The sequence below is a fragment of the Tenrec ecaudatus genome, chromosome 1, assembly GCF_050624435.1.
Source record: "Tenrec ecaudatus isolate mTenEca1 chromosome 1, mTenEca1.hap1, whole genome shotgun sequence".
Classification (NCBI taxonomy): domain Eukaryota; kingdom Metazoa; phylum Chordata; class Mammalia; order Afrosoricida; family Tenrecidae; genus Tenrec; species Tenrec ecaudatus.
Genome location: NC_134530.1, coordinates 25,537,742 through 25,555,227, shown reverse-complemented (window position 1 = coordinate 25,555,227; position 17,486 = coordinate 25,537,742). Strand labels below are relative to the sequence as shown.

Here is a 17,486-nt window from a genome sequence, read left to right as displayed (position 1 = left end):
GCTGGGCCTAGAAGTTATTTGTTCCTTGTCTGCATCGTGCCTGTGGGATGGTCCCAGCTCCCGCCTGAAGGTGTTCTCTCCTGTCTTCCCAGACGTGCTTCCAGGCTTCAGAGTCAAGGCCCCCTGGAGTTCATTTTTGTTTCCAGGGTGAGGCTTTAGTTGAGGGTTGTTTTGTTGTTGTTGTTGTTGTTGTTTTTGCCTAGAGATGTCATCCCACAGGACTGGATAGTAAGTCCCCCAAATCACGTGGTGTGATTTCTCTCCCTTTATTCTTTGTGAGGTGATCTGCAACTCACCAGCCTCTCTGGGAAGGACAATGTAGCAGTCTGCTTCCCTGAGGAGATTTGTAGCCTCACAAACCCTGGGAGAGTTCTAATCGGAATCAATGTGATAGCAACAGGTTTGGAGTTATTTTTAAGCAACCCCCAAATCTCACTGAATCTTTGCGGGGCATCTGTAGATGAACCTACAGAGTTTGTGGAGAAGTGACATCTTCAGTCTCCTAATCCAGGGTCTTGGCAAGTCTCTTCATTTGTCCAGCTCTGTGGGGTTTTTCTTTTTTTTCTTTTTTTGTTTGCTTGTTATGTTTATTTGATGTCTATTTTTTAATCATTTTATTAGGGGCTCATACAACTCATCACAATCCATACATCAATTGTGTCAAGCACATCTGTACATTCCTTGCCCTCATCCTTCTCAAAATATTTGCTCTCCACTTAAGTCCTTGGTATCAGCTCCTCCCTCACTTTTCTCCCTCCCACCCCGCTCCCCGCTCCCCCTGTTCTGTGCTTTTTTAAACCTGTCTTTTGTAAGCTTTAGCATACAGAACCCAACTTGTTTTGTTAATGCCTGTACACAAGTGGCTTTTCTTCTCTTTTGTTTTTTAAGGTGATTATAAAGAGTCCCTGTGATGTGGTGTCTTCGTGCCTGGCTGGAACATCCAGTTCCATAGTGCAGAAGGGTAGTCAGAATGGGCATCTTTGCCTTGTTCCCAGCTGTGGGGGTGGGGAGAGGTTTGGCATTCACCGTTAAGTTTGATGTTAGCTGTAGCACTCTTAAAATTTTTATTGGGGCTCTTACAGCTGTTACAGCAACCCGTATATCAATTGTATCAAACACATTTGTACACACACTTGTACATATGTTGCCATCATCCTTTTCAAAACATTTTCTTTCTAGTTGTATCAGCTCCTCTTTTTTCCCTCCCTCCCCCTCCTGCCATCCTTGTGAGCCCTTGATAAACTATAGATTATTATTATTTTCATAACTTACACCATTCTCTGTCTCCCTTCACCCATGTTTCTGTTGTTCATCCCCCGGGGGTGGCAGTTATATGCGACTGGTTCGCCCTTTCTCCCCCCATCTTCTCCCTACCTCATGGTATTGCTACTTCCATTACTGTGCCTGACGGGCTCATGTGTCCTGGATCCGTGTGTCGAGAGCCCCTGTCTGTACCAGCAGACGTGTTCCAGTCCAGCACATTTGTAGGAGCTGTGGGGCATTTGTAGCTGTTCTTGGTCAGGTTGATGAAGCTCCCCTCTATTCCTGGCTGCTGAGAATTGTTGTCATAGTAGATGCTCAATTTTGTCAAATGCTTTTTAGTTTCCATTGCTATAATCCTGTGATTATTGGAGCAGTTGTTTAGCTTGTTGATAATTGGATCACGTTGACTGATCTATACAATGTTGAGCCAGCACGGCCTTCCAGAGAGGAAACCCTATTTGCTGGTTGGTTTGTCCTTTTTAAGAAAGGATACTGTGAATGATTCCAAATGTTACCTGGAGCTGCAGTGTAGCATGTTTCTTAAATAAAAGCAAAAGATGAGAGACAGCATCGCCTGCATCTGTAACTGCAGGCAGACCCCAGGTTACCAATGCCCCACCCACTTAGCCTGTGTTTAAGAACCAACCTCCGGGCTGCCCGCCGGCTGCCAGCTGTGGGACCGCGGTCATGGCAGACGTGCTGGAGGTGCCGAGGGCGCGCGCGAACGCCAGCATGTTAGCTCAGTTCATCAACCAGCCCGTCTGCTTCGTAGGGAAGCTGGAACAGATCCATCCCACTGGAAAAATGGTTACTCTTGCAGATGGAGAAGGAAAATTTGGAACCATTGAGTTATTGGAGCCTCTTGATAAAGACATTTCTGGAATTGTGGAAGTTGTTGGAAGAGTAACAGCCAAGGCAACTATAATGTGTGCATCCTATGTCCAATTTAAAGAAGATAACCATCCTTTTGATCTTGGACTCTACAATGAAGCTATAAAAATTACCCATGAGTTCCCTCAGTTTTTTCCTTTGGGGATTGTAAAGTATGATTGAGTTTGACGGACTCTTAGGACTGAATTTGATGGTGGAGAACTAAAGGGGGCCTCCCTCTATTGTTGGAAGAAGAGACCCCTGTGGTTTCTATAGGTAATTTGCTCCGTTTTCACTTCCATTTCCTTAACCAGATCTTTCACTGACAGTTCTTGCTAGAACAGGTATGCCAACCTTTTTTCACATATCGGTGTGCAGTCTTCATATAAAAAAGATCTACTGCTCATGTCCTTTGTATAATAAAATTAGGTGTAAAAGCAAAAAAAAAAAGAACAACCTCCATAAAAGCTACCAAACTGGCACTCAGTGCCGCCAAGTTGATTCCAAGAGTGAACCCAAAGATGAGAGTTAAAGCTCCGCCCTAAAGTTCCAGGCTCAGCCGTCACGGGCACAAAGCCACACCGTCTCTTCCCAAGAGCGCCTGGTGGGTCTGAACTACTGACCGTTCGGTTGGTTAGTAGCCCACTGTGCCACAAGGGCTGCAACAGTCAAGCCTGTTTTACTAAAGACTGAAGGTCGGTGCAGTAGTTTGCAGTAACAGCTGGACATCACTGTGCATTGTACATCCAAACTAATCACTATAGCCGGGCCAGTCCCAGCGCCTAGCAGCACAATAGGGCAGAGTAGAACTGCCCCCAGGCTCCCCAAGACAGTACATCTAACTGCCTGAGAGGGCCACATCTTCCCCGGAGCAACTGGTGGGTCCAAACCACCTGTCCTTCAGGTAGCAGCTGAGCACTTAAGCACTGCACTTGCAGGCTCTTTGAGACGAAGCAGACAGTATTGTGAACACGATGATATGTAAAGAGATGGGTGCCTCGGTGCCTGTGGAAGGCCTTTTTCTTATTGAAAGGCACTATATACCACAGGTGTTGAGCTGGCGGCCTGCAGGATGCATGCAGCCCCCGAGGATATTTTTTGTGGCCCACGATGCTCTGAAATAAAATGAAAATAGAAAAAAAATTGTTATGAATAGCGCTTAGGGGAGATCGGGGCAGTACTGTACACACAATTCCCTCATTTTTATTTCAGAGCATCGTGGGCCACAAAAAATTACCTTGGGGGCTGCATGCGGCCCGCGGGCCACCAGTTTAACACCCCTGCTATATATGATCTATGAAGACAAGTGTGTCACAGAAAACAGCTACACAGAGCCGCGCCAACTGCCCTTTCCGGAAGACAGAGGCAGGAACAGAAGCCATCCTCACGGGGCCTCCTGCATGAATATGTTAGTGTAAAGATGAAGCTGAGGTGCAGGGAGACAGACAGACATAACTGACAGGACAAGGGAGAGCAGAAACAGAAATAGCTTTATTAGGGGGAAGCTCCCAGAGGAGGTTCCGTGACCTAGACCAACAGGTCAAGGAAGTCTGCTCAGCAGCTGGAGTTTTTAAAGGGGTGGTGAGGAATGTGTGGCAATTGTGGCAATTAGCATATAGGGTCTGGAAACTCCTTGTAACTTTCTTCTAACCTGGAACATCTAGTTTCACTGGTTATCTGCTGCTGACCTTTGGGGTATGCAGGGCCCTGACCTGCTTTCCCTTAGTCCAAACAGGGCTGCCTAGTTCGGATCCAGCACAAACGTGTGGTAATGGGCGACACGTTATGTCTTAACTGATTCCTGCTGAGATAGGGCGAAGAAGGGGGTGATTAAGCGTTGGAAGGCTCGGGCCTGGGTCTGTCAGCAGCGGAGTGTAAGAGTGGAGAAGCTGATTGAAAATCAGGTTGGAGATATTTTTCATTCGTTCCTGAAAAAATGTAAACACATGTAGAGCTAAAAGTAATAGTACACAGATTATTATTAGAGGTCTTACGAGGTGCATGATCCAGGTCATGACAGGCCTTTGAAACCACGAGGAAGGGCTGGTGGTGCCCCACTGACATTTTCTGATTTCCTTGGCCATGGTTTTTAACACTTTAACATTTTACTCAACCATTCCTGACTTAATATAGTAACACTTTTTTCTTAGAAACATGTACTTACCTTCTTTGTCAGCTGTTAACAGATCCGAAGCACAATGGTTCTGAAGGGTTACCTGTGCCAGGAATATAAACTGTAAGGAGGTGTGAGACTTCGAGGTGGAATCTCTGACTAGCTGGAGTTGTGTGTTAAAGTTTGTGTTTGGAGCATGCTGTGCCCTAATGGGTGAGTGTGCAGACGTGGGCATGTGGACGCTTGAACACAAGTGAGCGAGTTTGCACCAATGAGTGTGAGTGGGATTAACAGTCTGCAAACTCCATGCAGAGAAGCCATGCTCATCCTGACTTGTGAAGTGGCAGATTAGCTGTGGTGGCCATTGGGCAGTGATGAGGGGATGGGAAAGGCTGACTCCAATTAGTTAGGCTGCAGGCCACCTTGTCGGCTCTGTCACTGCCCCATGTTCCCGGGGAACTCTCAGCTTGATGTCCTTCACGTTTCTCACACTGGAATCTTTCTTACTATGAATACATTCACTTCTTTCTCAACTTTGAGGCAAACAGCTTTCCGTAACTTTCAAATTTCTTCACATTCTGGCACAGCCAGACATTCTATAATAAGTTTTCCAACTCTTTCTGATTATTTGCAACTTACTCTGGCCTTCTGCAACTTACTGTCTCCATCTAGATTTAAACATTCACTGAAATGAAAATTGTATTAACTAAGTGCCAACAAAGTGTTAAAGGTCTGTTGGGAGTCGCTCCTGCTGCATTGCATCCAGGCTGCTGCCACCACTCTCGGGAGTTCAGTGGTTTCGTTGTAAGGGGGAAGTTGGGGACCTAATGTAGAGTATTTGTTCAAGGTCAGAGGTCCGAGATTCTTTGACTTAGTATTTATTTAGAGTTAAACTCTGAGTGGGGGCTTGGGGCAGAAGTTTAAACAGATAGCAGTGGAACAAGGTAAGTGTGTCTTGGAGGGAGAGAGTAGTTGGACTGTGCCTGCTTTAGACCTGTTTCAGGAGGGCCTGCAGGTAAAGGCAAATAAATGCTGACAAGCTGGGGTAGGGGGTGGTGAAAAGGTGTAGTGGAGGTGGGAATGTGAGACAAAAGAGTATAGGGGTGGGGAACTACCCATGTATGGGGATAACAGCTTCGTTAATGAGGCGCAGGTCCTAGACCAAGTGATAAGTACCCTTGGTAAGATTGGAGTGTTGCAGGGAGAGTGGGTAGGAGTAATGAGGTTGTTAGAAAGGAGGCATTGTATGATGGGTGTGTTAGACAGGGTTCTCTAGAGAAACAAAGCCAGAATGCTAAAAATTTTATTTATATTTATACAGATAGACATATTAAGAAACAGTTAAATTATAAAGCAGTACAAATGGCTCAATGCAACTCACTCCCATGAGACAGTTGTGAGACACTGTCAGTACTTCAAGTCGTGAGGGCCACCAGGTAGTCCTCTGTAGAGCAATTCAGACTGTCCGGGCACAGGCAGCAAACAGCAAGGCAGGTCACCAACAGTCAGCCAGATGACAGGGTCCGACAGTCCCCACCTCAAGAGATGTAAATTCCAATGGTGTGGCAAAGCAGGTCTTGAAGAACCTCAAATTACAGCAACACAGTCCACAGGTTAGATGTCCCACAGGTAGTGTAGCTTGCAAATTGAGACAAAGAACAAGCAAGGCAGCTAGCTACACACTGGTCCGATGATCAAAGAGCAAGAGACAAAAAAAGGCAAGGCTCACCGAGCCATTTATCTCTCTGCCCTTCAATTAATCCCGCATGTGTTTATCGGCCAGGTTGGCACAATAAACTAACTACCTCATTGGGTTAACAATGGGAAGCAAGGAGGCCTGTAGGTCCAGTTCTTCCAGGATGGGTGAAAGAAGGGGAAGGGACAGAGGTGCTATGAGACTAAAGGTAAGGTGTAAGGAGGCTCCTAACTTATTTAAAATGTCTCTTCCCAACAGAGGGACCAGGCACGAAGGGATTATGAGGGAAGGAATGGGTAAAAGGCTAGCACACCTGGGGCAGGTAGGCTTGCCATCAATATCCATGGGCAAGATTGAGGAAGGGCTGCCCAGCCCTGAAAATGAGGCCAGGTCAGAAAAGATAGCTTCTGTGTAAGAAGGAAATTTACTCACCCAATACCTTGAGCAATACCCCAGGCTTGGCGAGGGTGACGGGGGTCCAGTCAGGGTCTCCTTAGTCTTCAGCCAATCCCAGAAGGGCCAACGGTGGGTCAGAAATTAGAAGGACAGTCCCCCCACTTGGAGACACAAAGGGCCTGTCACTTTTCCAAGGACAGTTGGACTTCCAATGTCCGCTTTGACTGCACACAGGGCAGGGTTTGCTTGGAGCTTTAGGCCTGGGGCACTTTTGTGACCATTGACCAGGCACCAGGTGGCAGGCACCAGGTGGCAGTCATTGTTCCCATGAACCCTTGTCCCACGCTGCCCTTCTGGGGCCTCGGGAAATCACCAGCAGCAGGGCTGCTACTAAGGCTTGGATTTGAAAATTTACCTTCTGCCAGAACCAGGCTTCACAGGCTGACTGCCTGCTCCTCACGGCTGTTAAAAACCTTGAATGCCATAGTCACTATATTTCGAACTTGAGCTTGAGGGCCTTTCAGGTTAAAGCATTAGTTAAGCAGATTAAGGTGGCTGGATTTTCATCAGCTTTTTGAGTGATTTACAGTTTATTAGAATTGATTCCTATATGGGAAATGGCCTGAAGCCAACCCAGGACACACTGAAGCATTATATTACTGGCAGGCACGTCTATCCTTACCTGCTGATTGTCAGTTTGATAACTCTAACCAGGTTTTTGTCTGGGAACCGTCAAGGTCAGGGTCGGTTAAATGAACCCGGTTGGAGTGCTGCTGAACAGCGAGAAAAATGCGTTCCCTCTTATCTACGGTTAGGGTAGAGGAGAGGATGACACAAATATCATGCCAGACAAAGCGTAAGCTTGAGTTAGATATCGAAACTCCTTAATACAGGTGGTGGGGTCATTAGAAAGGACCCTAAATGCTTTTCAACCTGAGACAGATCAGTGAGAGCGAAGGGAACATGAACCAGACCACTCTCTCGGTCCTGGTCACTTTCTGGAGCGGACAAAGGAGAAGGGGGTTCTGTGATGCTTGGGTTTGCTAGCCTGCGGGCTGGCGAGTGCAGACTCGTTCCTCCAGTGAGGCAGGTAGATCTGGAGAAGACATGGGGGCTCTGGGTGACCAGAATAGGGAGAGGGGTGAGTAGGAGGGGAGACAAGGTGCTCAGGCAGGTCTGAAAGGGCAGACACCAGAGGGGGGTGCAGAAGCAGGAGGAGGGGAGTTTTCTTTAAGTCAAGAGGACTTGGGAAGAGGAGCAGGAAATACAGAGAAAGGGACGGGAGCGCAGAGAAAAGGTGGCCTGGAAGAACGGAATCTCAGACTATTTGTGTTTACTGCAGAAATTGTGATTTCAGAGGATTATGAAATCAAAGGTGTGGCAGGTGATTGAAGTTATTACTTCCCTGAGCTTTCTGACCTCTCTCCTGCTGGTCTCAGGGCAGCGACCAAGGCTCAGGTTTCTGGCGAGATTTGCCTCTCCCTCTCTGGGAGAGGTCTGTCAGGCTACAGGTATTGGCTCAGTGGAGGCTGAGCAGGGAGGGCCGGGGAAGGAGAGAGAGAGAGAGAGAGAGACTGACTCCAGGGAGGGGATGGTTGTCGGAGGCACAGTGGCCTCAGCCTTTGGGAGTTAAGGGGATAGCAGAGGGAGGTGATGGTGGGGGGTACCAGAATATGGAGGAGGCATTACTGGGGGCATAGACAAGGCATCTCGGGGGTTCGGAGAAAGATGAGGGGGCATACTGATTAAGAGAGTGTTTGGCTAAGAGAACTTGAGCAGGGTAACAGGTAGTAGAGAGGGACGGGAGCGAAGAAAGAAAAAGACCTGAACATATGGGACTTTTGCTTATTTGTCCAGTTGGTATTGAGGCCAAACTTGGTTACAGAAAAAGACCAGGCATTTAGGGCAGAGATCAGGAGCCAAGCCCAATTCAGTAAGGTTGGCAATAGGCATCCCTAAGGGCTGTCCTTAGGAGGTTGGGACAGAAGACTTCCCATTGTGTCTCAAACTGCAGGGGGTATGGACAAAGGGCGCACGTCAGTCAGGAGGTGGCCTAGTAACCCTGAGAGGTGCCCCAGTCAGAGCTAGGGGCCCAGTGGGAGAGTCTGGGCTCTTTGGAACAGGACGGTTCCCTGGCACAGATCTGCGGCTTTAACCGGCAGACGGACCTCGGATCAGAGAGAGACAGAATGGAAGCCTAGGAGGGAGAGGGGAGCCTGGCTTTATGGCAGGTAAAAGTTGAGGTTAGTCAGGCCTTTGTTCAGGGTGAGAGGAAGGGGAAGCAGAACATTTTAGAGAAAGCACTGCAGAGCCGCAGACACAAAACACACAAACAGGTGGAAAAGGCTGACACACCCTTTGCGTTCCAGTCCAGGTAGAAGGTGTAGTGACTGCTGGGCCTAGTGCTAGGAGTCCTGTTGTCAGCACGAGGTAACCACAGAGACAAGAGGCTGGAGGCCGCATAAGAGAAGACAGACGCAGAGAAAAGATGAACATGAGAAACTGGCCTTATTGTCGCGCCCCTTTCGGGGAAAGGCAACTCTTTCCAGCTCCTCTCAGTACCAGGGTTGCAGCATAAACCCCTGCAGCAGAGCCATGTTCAGCTCTCTGGCGCACTTGCTTCTCAGGGCTTTCAGCTAGTTAGCCTCCCGCGGACCCTGTGTTCCTGTATTAATTTGCTGGTTCTTGGTGTCCAAGCGACACACGAGACAGAATGAACATACACAGAGAGATACTGAAGTTGCTCGTTCAGACAGGCTCCAGAGCTTGGAGAGGAGAGGAGGGGTGGACTACATCCCAGCCGAAGCAGGGCCGGGACAGCACAGAGCCCGTGTCCCTACCTCTCCCGGGCTTCGGGCACCAAATGTAAAGATGAAGCTGAGGAACAGGGAGACAGATAGACATAACTGACAGGACAAGGGAGAGCAGAAATAGAAATAGCTTCAATAGGGGGATGCTCTCTTACAAGGTTCTGTGACCTAGGCCAACAGGTCAGGGAAGTGTGCTCAGCAGCGGGGGGCTCAGGATTTTAAAGGGGTGGTGAGGAGTGCATGGCAATTATGACAGTTAGCATCTGGGGTCTGGAAACTCCGAGAATTGCTGCTGACATTTGAGATGTGCAGGGAAGCACATGCAGGGCCCTGACCTGCTTCTGCTTAGTCCAAACAGGGCTGCCTGGTTTGGACCTGGCCCAAACAGAGTGGTGAAGAAAGTAGATGGTGGCTGGCTATCAATCAGAATAGTGTCTGTGGTCTTAAAACCTTGTATTCAAACAAGCAGCCATCTATCTAAGCGAGGAGTCAGCGCTATCCACAGAGAAGAAGCACACCAGTTTGCGTGATCCAGAGATAACAATTACAAAATTCTAATGTGGTGAAGAGAAAAGTTTCAGAACTAAAATTATGAACACCCGATTTGTAGAAGACTATGTTTGGGTGACAGTGGGAGCCCAAAACCCATCTGCAGGGTATCTGGTCAGACTCAGCTGCTGGCAGATCCGCTCTAGCCATGGGCAAGAGTCTCCATCAGGCTTTCTATCAGGCAGAGGCCGTTGTAACCTTGGTGATGCTGGATCAAACTCATACTTGGCCAGTTGACCTCCCTGTGGACCCGGCCTGAATCTGTTCTGGGTGCAAGTATCTCTGACTGGTTCCGTGAGAGGAATTTCTTCCCTGGCTCTTGGAATGTTGAGGGACTTTTCCTTCTTAGGCATTATTTGTATTTTTGTCTTTATACGATTAGGATTTTATTCTTGCCACCTTAGTGCAATTTTGTTTTTGATTTTTTTCTGTTGGGTGTCCCAGTTGTGAAACACGGGAGTGGATGCATAATAATTATAAGTGATACATGGATTTATAGGGGACGCAGGGGTGGAGGGTGGGTGATATGGAGGGAAAGGGGATTTGGGAAGTAAACAATGAAGGCAGGAGGGGGAGGGAGCCCTAGAACTGACTGTGATTGCACCACTCATTTTAAAAGCGATTTAGCCCTGTGTGTGTGTGTGTGTGTGTGTGTGTGTGTGTGTGTGTGTGTGTAGGGGTGCTTTCAAATGGATGTGGTAAGAATTGTACAGTTCTCCTCCACTGAACTATTGAATTGCATGATATGTAAATGACTTGCCAATAAAACTGTTGGGGGAAAATATCTCCATGCTAATGCTCATGGTAAACATGGCATTAATGTCTTCACATCATGTAAAGAGACCTTTTAGCAAAATAAAAACAACTAAAGTTTTTTTTTAATGGTTGAGCTAATGTATAGTGAAAACGCTTAGTCCTCTCGATTGCATGACTGGTGGGGGAGGGGAGGGAACAGGAGCTTTCAAGAAGCCTCCCTCCATGGAAAGGAGGCCTTGTTGCCGGGGCCCTTGAGTAGGTCCTGACCCCCCAGCAAATTGGGTCCAACAAGGAAACCCTGCCCAGCCCCACGCCGTCCTCACAGTGATCCTCTGCTTGGTTGACGAGCAGTCATGGTTGCAGCCAGTGTGCCGCCCACCTTGTTAGAGGATATTCCTTTGTCACTGCCCCTCTGTGTCCCCAAGCAGATGCCCTTCTCTCGGGCCAGGTCTCTCCAAAGTACAGGACACAAAGTCTCGCCGTCCTGCCTCTGAGGACGTTCTGGCCGTGCTGCTTCCAAGGCGCATCTGTTTGTTCTGTTGGCAGTCCGGGTCAGACTGGGTTGACTAGAGAAATAAATTCATTGACACTCACATGAGGGGGGGTCCCCAAAAAACCCCGGGATTTTTTTTCAAAGCTATTTAGATTTTTTTTTTTTTTTTACAAAACAACCTTATCACCTTCAAAATACTCTCCATTAGACTATACATTTGTCAGATCCTAGATTCCATTCTTGGAAACATTTTTCAAACTCTTCGGTTTGGATGGCTGGTAGCACCTCCTTCGTTTTTTCTTTAACTGTTCTAAGTTGTCAGTCGCTGCCCTTTCATGTCCCTTTTCATTTGTGGACACCAAAAGAAGTCTCACAGAGTAAGGTCAGGTTTGTGAGGCAAGAGAGGCATGGTGGGATTTCGAGCGAAACTACTTTTAGGAAAAAAATTCACTGTGACCAGAGAGGACCTTCCTAGGCAATGCCACTGGGTGCACTAACTCAGAGTGAGTTAGCAGGGACAATGCGTACTACAAAAGCTTCACTCCTCCCAGTGCAATTTGGGGGTACCCCTTTGTTTAAGTGTAAGAAAACTTTATATCAAGGAGTAATTGTATATCAGGAAAACATCTCAGTCAAGTCCATAAGTCCGTTACAAGTCTATAAATCCCTCTTGAGACTCATGCAGCCACATGCAACAGTGGAGACTGAAGAAAGATCACAGGTTGGTGGGTGCAGTCTGGCAGATCCAATGGCATTGGAAGCATCATCAAAGGCTCTGGCAGGTCTCAGCCAGGTAGCTCACCAGCAGGAAGGTGAAGCAGAGAGTGTGTGGCCAGCCTCCAGGAGAAAGTAAGAAGCCGGCCTCTGAGAGCCATTAATCTCGGTTGCACCCACATCTTCCTACGGGAGCCAGGTTGGCAAAAAAACACAAACTATCACAGAGTCCTGGATACTTTCAATATTCTTTGCCTGCATCATACTTAAAATGCATCAATTTTTCTTCTGTCTTCTTTAGTCATCGTCCCACTTTCACATGTATAGGAGACGATCGAAAATACTCTGGGGCTTGAGTCAGTCACACCTTAGTCCCCAAAGTAGCATCCTTTCCCTGAACACTTAAGAGAGGTCTGTGCAGCAGCAGATTTACCTACTTTGTCCAACACAAGTTTATTTGACTTTTTACACTAGAAAGTAAATTTGGGAAATTCCACTCTTAGCACTGATTACAGACAAAGCACCAAGACAACAGTGCCCGTGAGTGAGGAGCACTTGTCACCGCTTGGCCCTTGACATCCAAAGAGACGGCGAAGCCCAAGAGTCATGATCAAATGAACTGCTGCCCACAAGCCTTCTGAAAATTCCAGTACCACCCCCTTGATTCGCTCCTTCTTGTCTCTAGAAGGAGCTCTGCTTACGTCCACGTCTTCTGGGAATAACAGGGCACGCTCCCTTCCTTCCTAGGAAGGCAGTGTCCTCAGCCTGGCCCCAGCTGTGTCCTTCAGTCCATCTACAGTGGGAACCTGGGCTTGCCCTCCCAGAACCTCGCATAACCGAGTGGAAGTCAAGCTGCTTAGTCTTTGGTCCTAAGGCCTCTGACTGGATGATGGTTCTGCAGTGGGACCTCTGCTGGGGCTGGGAGCTGCTCTCCTTGTCCTCCCAGGATGCTGTCCCCCTAACCCAAGTGGGCCACTGCAGGGACAGGGCTTAGCAGTGGGTGCTGGGTGTCTGCTCCTCGTTGGTTGTTGTCTTAAGCCTGCCTGTCTGGTGCCTTACCCCATCCCCCGTGGTGGAAGGAAGGTGAATGCAGCCCCACAGGGACAGGAGTCGGGTGCCAGGGGACAGAGCAGCCAGTGCAGCTCACTGTGGCCTCGCAGCCCTGGTGACGTCCCTCACTTTGCATGCTGCTGTTCTGTGCGGGTGCTAAGCTGGGCCCAGGGAGCCCTGTCTCCCCCTTCCCTCAGGACTCTGGCCATTGTTTGCTCTGGGAGTGTGTCTGGTGCCCGCATGGCTGACAAGAGCCCTCTGAGCCTCTCTCTTGCCCATTTTTGGCAGCAAGTTGTCGGAAGGCCAGATGTGGACGCAGAGCCCAGCCATCGCAGTCCTGCAGTCGTTGCTTTCAGTGGAGGCTGTTAGGCCCCAGAAGGCCGGCCTTGATCTGGCTGCCAGAAGAGGACAGTGTGCCCCTTTACTGCAGGCATGCCCTTGAGGCAACCAGGGCCACTACTCCAAGGCCACCCCTGTGATAGGGTATCTTCCCAATGATATTTTCTTCAAAAACCCTGTATTCCATTCCAGTAGCTTAACTTTTAAGCTAAATTCATTTTATAGTTTCAAGAAAAACACTTCAAATCTATACCCGTCCCGCCCCCACACACATTGGGACCTTGGTCACCGAAAACTCTACCGTCTCTGCAGCCCAGTGGCCATTGCTGGCCGCCCCTGCTCTGGAACTGTGGGACGCCCGTGGAGCTACACGGAGACACAGGACCCTGAGAGAAGCTATCAGGTCTCAGCTGTCTCCCGTGGGACAGGGAGAAGCTACGGTAGAGCAGGATGCCTTCCCATGCTCAGACAGAGCTGTTAAACTACCCATTAGGAAGTGACCACCAGAGTGCTAGCTGGGGGCGGGGTCCCCTCACTGCACGTGAGCTTCAGCATCCCGGCCCGCCACTGCTCGCTTTGAGCTTGTGCACATAGCCAACCAAGCACCTGGTGCTGTCAGATGGGAGGAAGGTGGCCTTCTCCCCTGGTCTTTGGGAGGATGATGCAAATGAATGCCGGCTCAGCAAGACTTCATCTCCTGTGCTTTGGCCATGCTAGCAGCAGGGACCTGGTGAAGGACACCATGCTTGGTAAGGGAGAAGTTCCATGAAGATGGCCCTCAAGGAGATGGATTGACATGGCGGTTGCAACAGTGGATTCAGACACAGGAACGAGGTGGGGATGGCGCAGGCCTGGTGGTGTGAGCTCTTCTGTTCAGTGTGAGTCAGAGCCGACTCCGTGACCGCCAGCGACAGCAAGCAGGCTTGCCTCTGCTTTGAAGGGAACTGGTTTCCATCTTTCCCAGCTAGATGTTGGCCATAGAGACCTTGGGAAAAGGTGGTAAGTAGCCCAGGACAAAAGCAGGCAGTTTCTCACTGGCGGGTTGACATGGGAGAAATGCGAAGACTTGTCTCTCCCACTTGAGTGTGTGAAAGCCAGGAGTCTGGAGCTAATGGTGAGCCCAGGGAGAGGAAAAGCCAACAAAAGAGGCTTGAGAAGGAGCCACCAAATGAGGGAGGCCAAAAGCCAAGAATATGGTGCTGGAGAAGCTGAGTCAGCAAGTGTTGGAAGAGGTGACAGATGCATGAATGGAAGAGGCTGTGGTACCACTATCTGAAGTGAGTTTTGACATACATGTATTTGTTAGGGTTCACGAGAGAGATAAAACCAGATTGCTGATAATTTTATACGTATATTTATTTTTAAAGATATATATAAAACACAAGAAATGAACAGTTAAATTATAAAGCAGTACAAATGGCTCAGTGCGACTCACTCCCGTGAGAGTTGTGAGACACTGGCAGTCCTTCAAGTCTTGAGGGCCGCCAGGTAGTCCTCTGGAGAGAGAGAGAGCTAGGCTATCCAGGCACAGGCAGCAAACAGCAAGGCAAGTCACCAACTGTCAGTCCCCAGTTCAAGAGATGTAAATTTCAATAGTATGGTCTTAAAGGGACCTCAACTTACAGCGACAGAGTCCACAGACTAGGCGTCCCACAGGTAGTGTGCCCTTTAAATTGAGGCACAGAACAAGCAAGGCAGCCGCACACTGGTCCAATGATTAAAGAGAGAGAAACAAGAAAGGCGACCCATTTATCTCTCCACCCTTCAATTAATCCCACTTGTGTTTATCGGCCAGACTGGCACAATAAACGATCTCAATGTACATCCAGGAAAACCGGGTAATCAAGATCAAGATAATGACCTAATCTGCTCATCCCCCAAAGTTTCCCATGGCCTTTTGTGATTCCTCCTCCTGACTCATCTGTGTCCTCAGCCCAGGCAGCCACTGACTGACTTTTGCCGTATAGATGGGCTTGCCTTCCCTAGAGTTCAATGTTAGTAGTAGTCTATGCATTACGTCCTCTTTTGTTGTTGTTTAAATCTGGCTTCTTTCACACGCCATAACAATCCTGAGACCCATTCTTGCCGCGTCCGTCAGCAGTCTGGTCCTTTTTATTGCCGAGTGTGTCCATTGTTTGGACGTACCCCAATTGGACTTAACATTTACCACCTAATGGGCATTTGGGGGACATTGCAAATAAAGGTCTTTATACAGATATTGGTGTAGATACATGCTTTCATTTCTCTTAGGCAAAAACCAAACTTTTTTCCAAATTGTCTATACCCCTGGTGGCATAGTGGTTATGAGTTGGGCTCCTAACCACTAGGTCAGCAGTTCGAAACCATCGGCAGCTTCGCAGGAGAAAGATGGGGCTTTCTACTCCCATAAAGAGCTGCAGTCTTAGAAACCCAGAGGTACTACCCTGTCCAGTAAGGTCGCCGCCTTGACACAGCATATATTTGATGGCAGGGAGTTTGCCAACATAAATTCTCCCCCCCCCCCACACCCCCACACTATGTGTTGCACTTCCTCATACCCTCAGCAGTTGGCGTGTCAGTTGTTTTCCATAGAGTGATACAAATGTTAACTGGCCCCACTGCAAAGCAGAAGGTTGGAGGTTCAAGTCCATCCAGAGACACCTTGGGAGACAGTCTTAGGGGTTGGGGGTGATAAGTTTGCATGGACTCAACAGTCAGGTAAGTGGTTTGGTCCGTTGTAATTTGCATCTCCGTGAGGGCCAAGGTTCCCCTGTCCCAAGCCATGGTACGGATGTGATGTGATCGCCTGAGGTGCATGTGGAAGTTGGGCATTGACAAAGGAAGACGGAAGCAGAATAGATGCATTTGAAGTGTGGGGCGGGCAGGGGATTGAGTGCTACCGACGGTCCGAAAAGCTAGTAAAGCTCTCTTGGAAGAAGTACGGCCAGCATGCTCCTTGGAAGCAAAGACGGCAAGATCCCATCTCACGTACGTTGGACATGTCAGGAGAGACCAGTCCCTGGAGAAGGACGTCATTCTTGGTAAAATAGATGGGCAGTGAGAGAGAGGAAGCCCTTGACAAGATGGACTGACACGTGCCTACAACAATGGGTTCAAACACAACTCGGAAGGATGATGCAGGACTGGGCGGTGCTCTGTTCTGCTGTGCAGGGATTGTTATGAGTCAGAATTGACTCAAAGGCACCTAATCACAGTGACGAGTGACTTTCAGAATCTCTTAATTGCTTATTCATACGTACTTTGGGGAAGTGCCTGTTCAAATCTTTTTTTAAAAATTATTAAATCGTTTTATTGGGGGCTATTACAGATATTATAACAATCCATAAATCAATTATATCAAGTGAACTTGTACATATGTTGTCATCATTTTCAAAACATTGTCTTTCTGTCAGCTCCCACTCACCCCCATTTTTAAAAATCATTTTACTGGGGGTCTTGCAGCTCTTATAAAATTCCAGACATCAATTGTGTCAAGCATATTTGCACATATGTTGCCATCGTCATTTTCTAAACATTGACTTTCTATTGAGCCCTTGGTCTTCAGCTCCTCTTTTTTCCCTTCCTCCCTCCCCGCCCACCTTCTTGACCCTTTGATAAATGATAAATTATTATTTGTGTCCTATCTTTTCTTTTTTACATTTTATTAGGGGCTCATACAACTCTTACCACAATCCATACATATACACACATCAATTGTATAAAGCACATCCGTACATTCTTTGCCCCAATCATTTTCTTTCTATATTTTATTAGGGGCTCATACAACTCTTATCACAATCCATACATATACATACATCAATTGTATAAAACACATCTGTACATTCTTTGCCCTAATCATTTTCAAAGCATTTGCTCTCCACTTAAGCCCTTTGCATCAGGTCCTCTTTTTTCCCCCCTCCCTCCCCGCTACCCCCTTGTTTCATATCTTAACTCTGACCACTGTCTCCCTTCCACCCGCGTTTCTGTTCATCCCCCTGGGGGGGGGGATTATGTGTCCATCATTGCAGTTGGTTCCCCCTTCCCCTTTTCGCCCCACCTTCCCCCTACCCTCCTAGTATCGCTACTCCCATTTCTGTACCTGACTGGTTTATCTGACCTGGATTCTGTGTGTAATGAGCTCTTATCTGTACTAGTCTACATGCTCCAGTATAGCCAGGAAGGCAGGACTGGGGTCATGATGGTAGAGGGTGAAGAAGCCTCAAAGAACCAGAGAAATAGTGTATGTGTTTCAGCAGTGTTACACTGTGCCCTGGTTAACAGCCCTTCCTTGAGACCCTTCTGTGAGGGGATGTCTCATTGTCTACAGAAGGGTTTTGGGTCTCTGACCACCCTTGTTCTCAACAATATGTTTTATTTGTTTGTTTTGGGTCTTCTGGTGCCTGTTACCTGATTCCATCGATACCTCGTGATCTCACAGGCTGGTGTACTTCTTTCATG

General features: G+C 48.1%; 1 protein-coding gene and 1 pseudogene across 2 annotated transcripts in view; both read left to right on the top strand.

Annotated features, from left to right (window-relative positions):
- NADK (NAD kinase) overlaps positions 1-17,486 on the top strand; it is a 46,871-nt gene that overhangs the window by 4,197 nt on the left and 25,188 nt on the right. The window lies entirely within an intron of this gene.
- LOC142432797 (replication protein A 14 kDa subunit pseudogene) lies at positions 1,951-2,548 on the top strand (annotated as a pseudogene).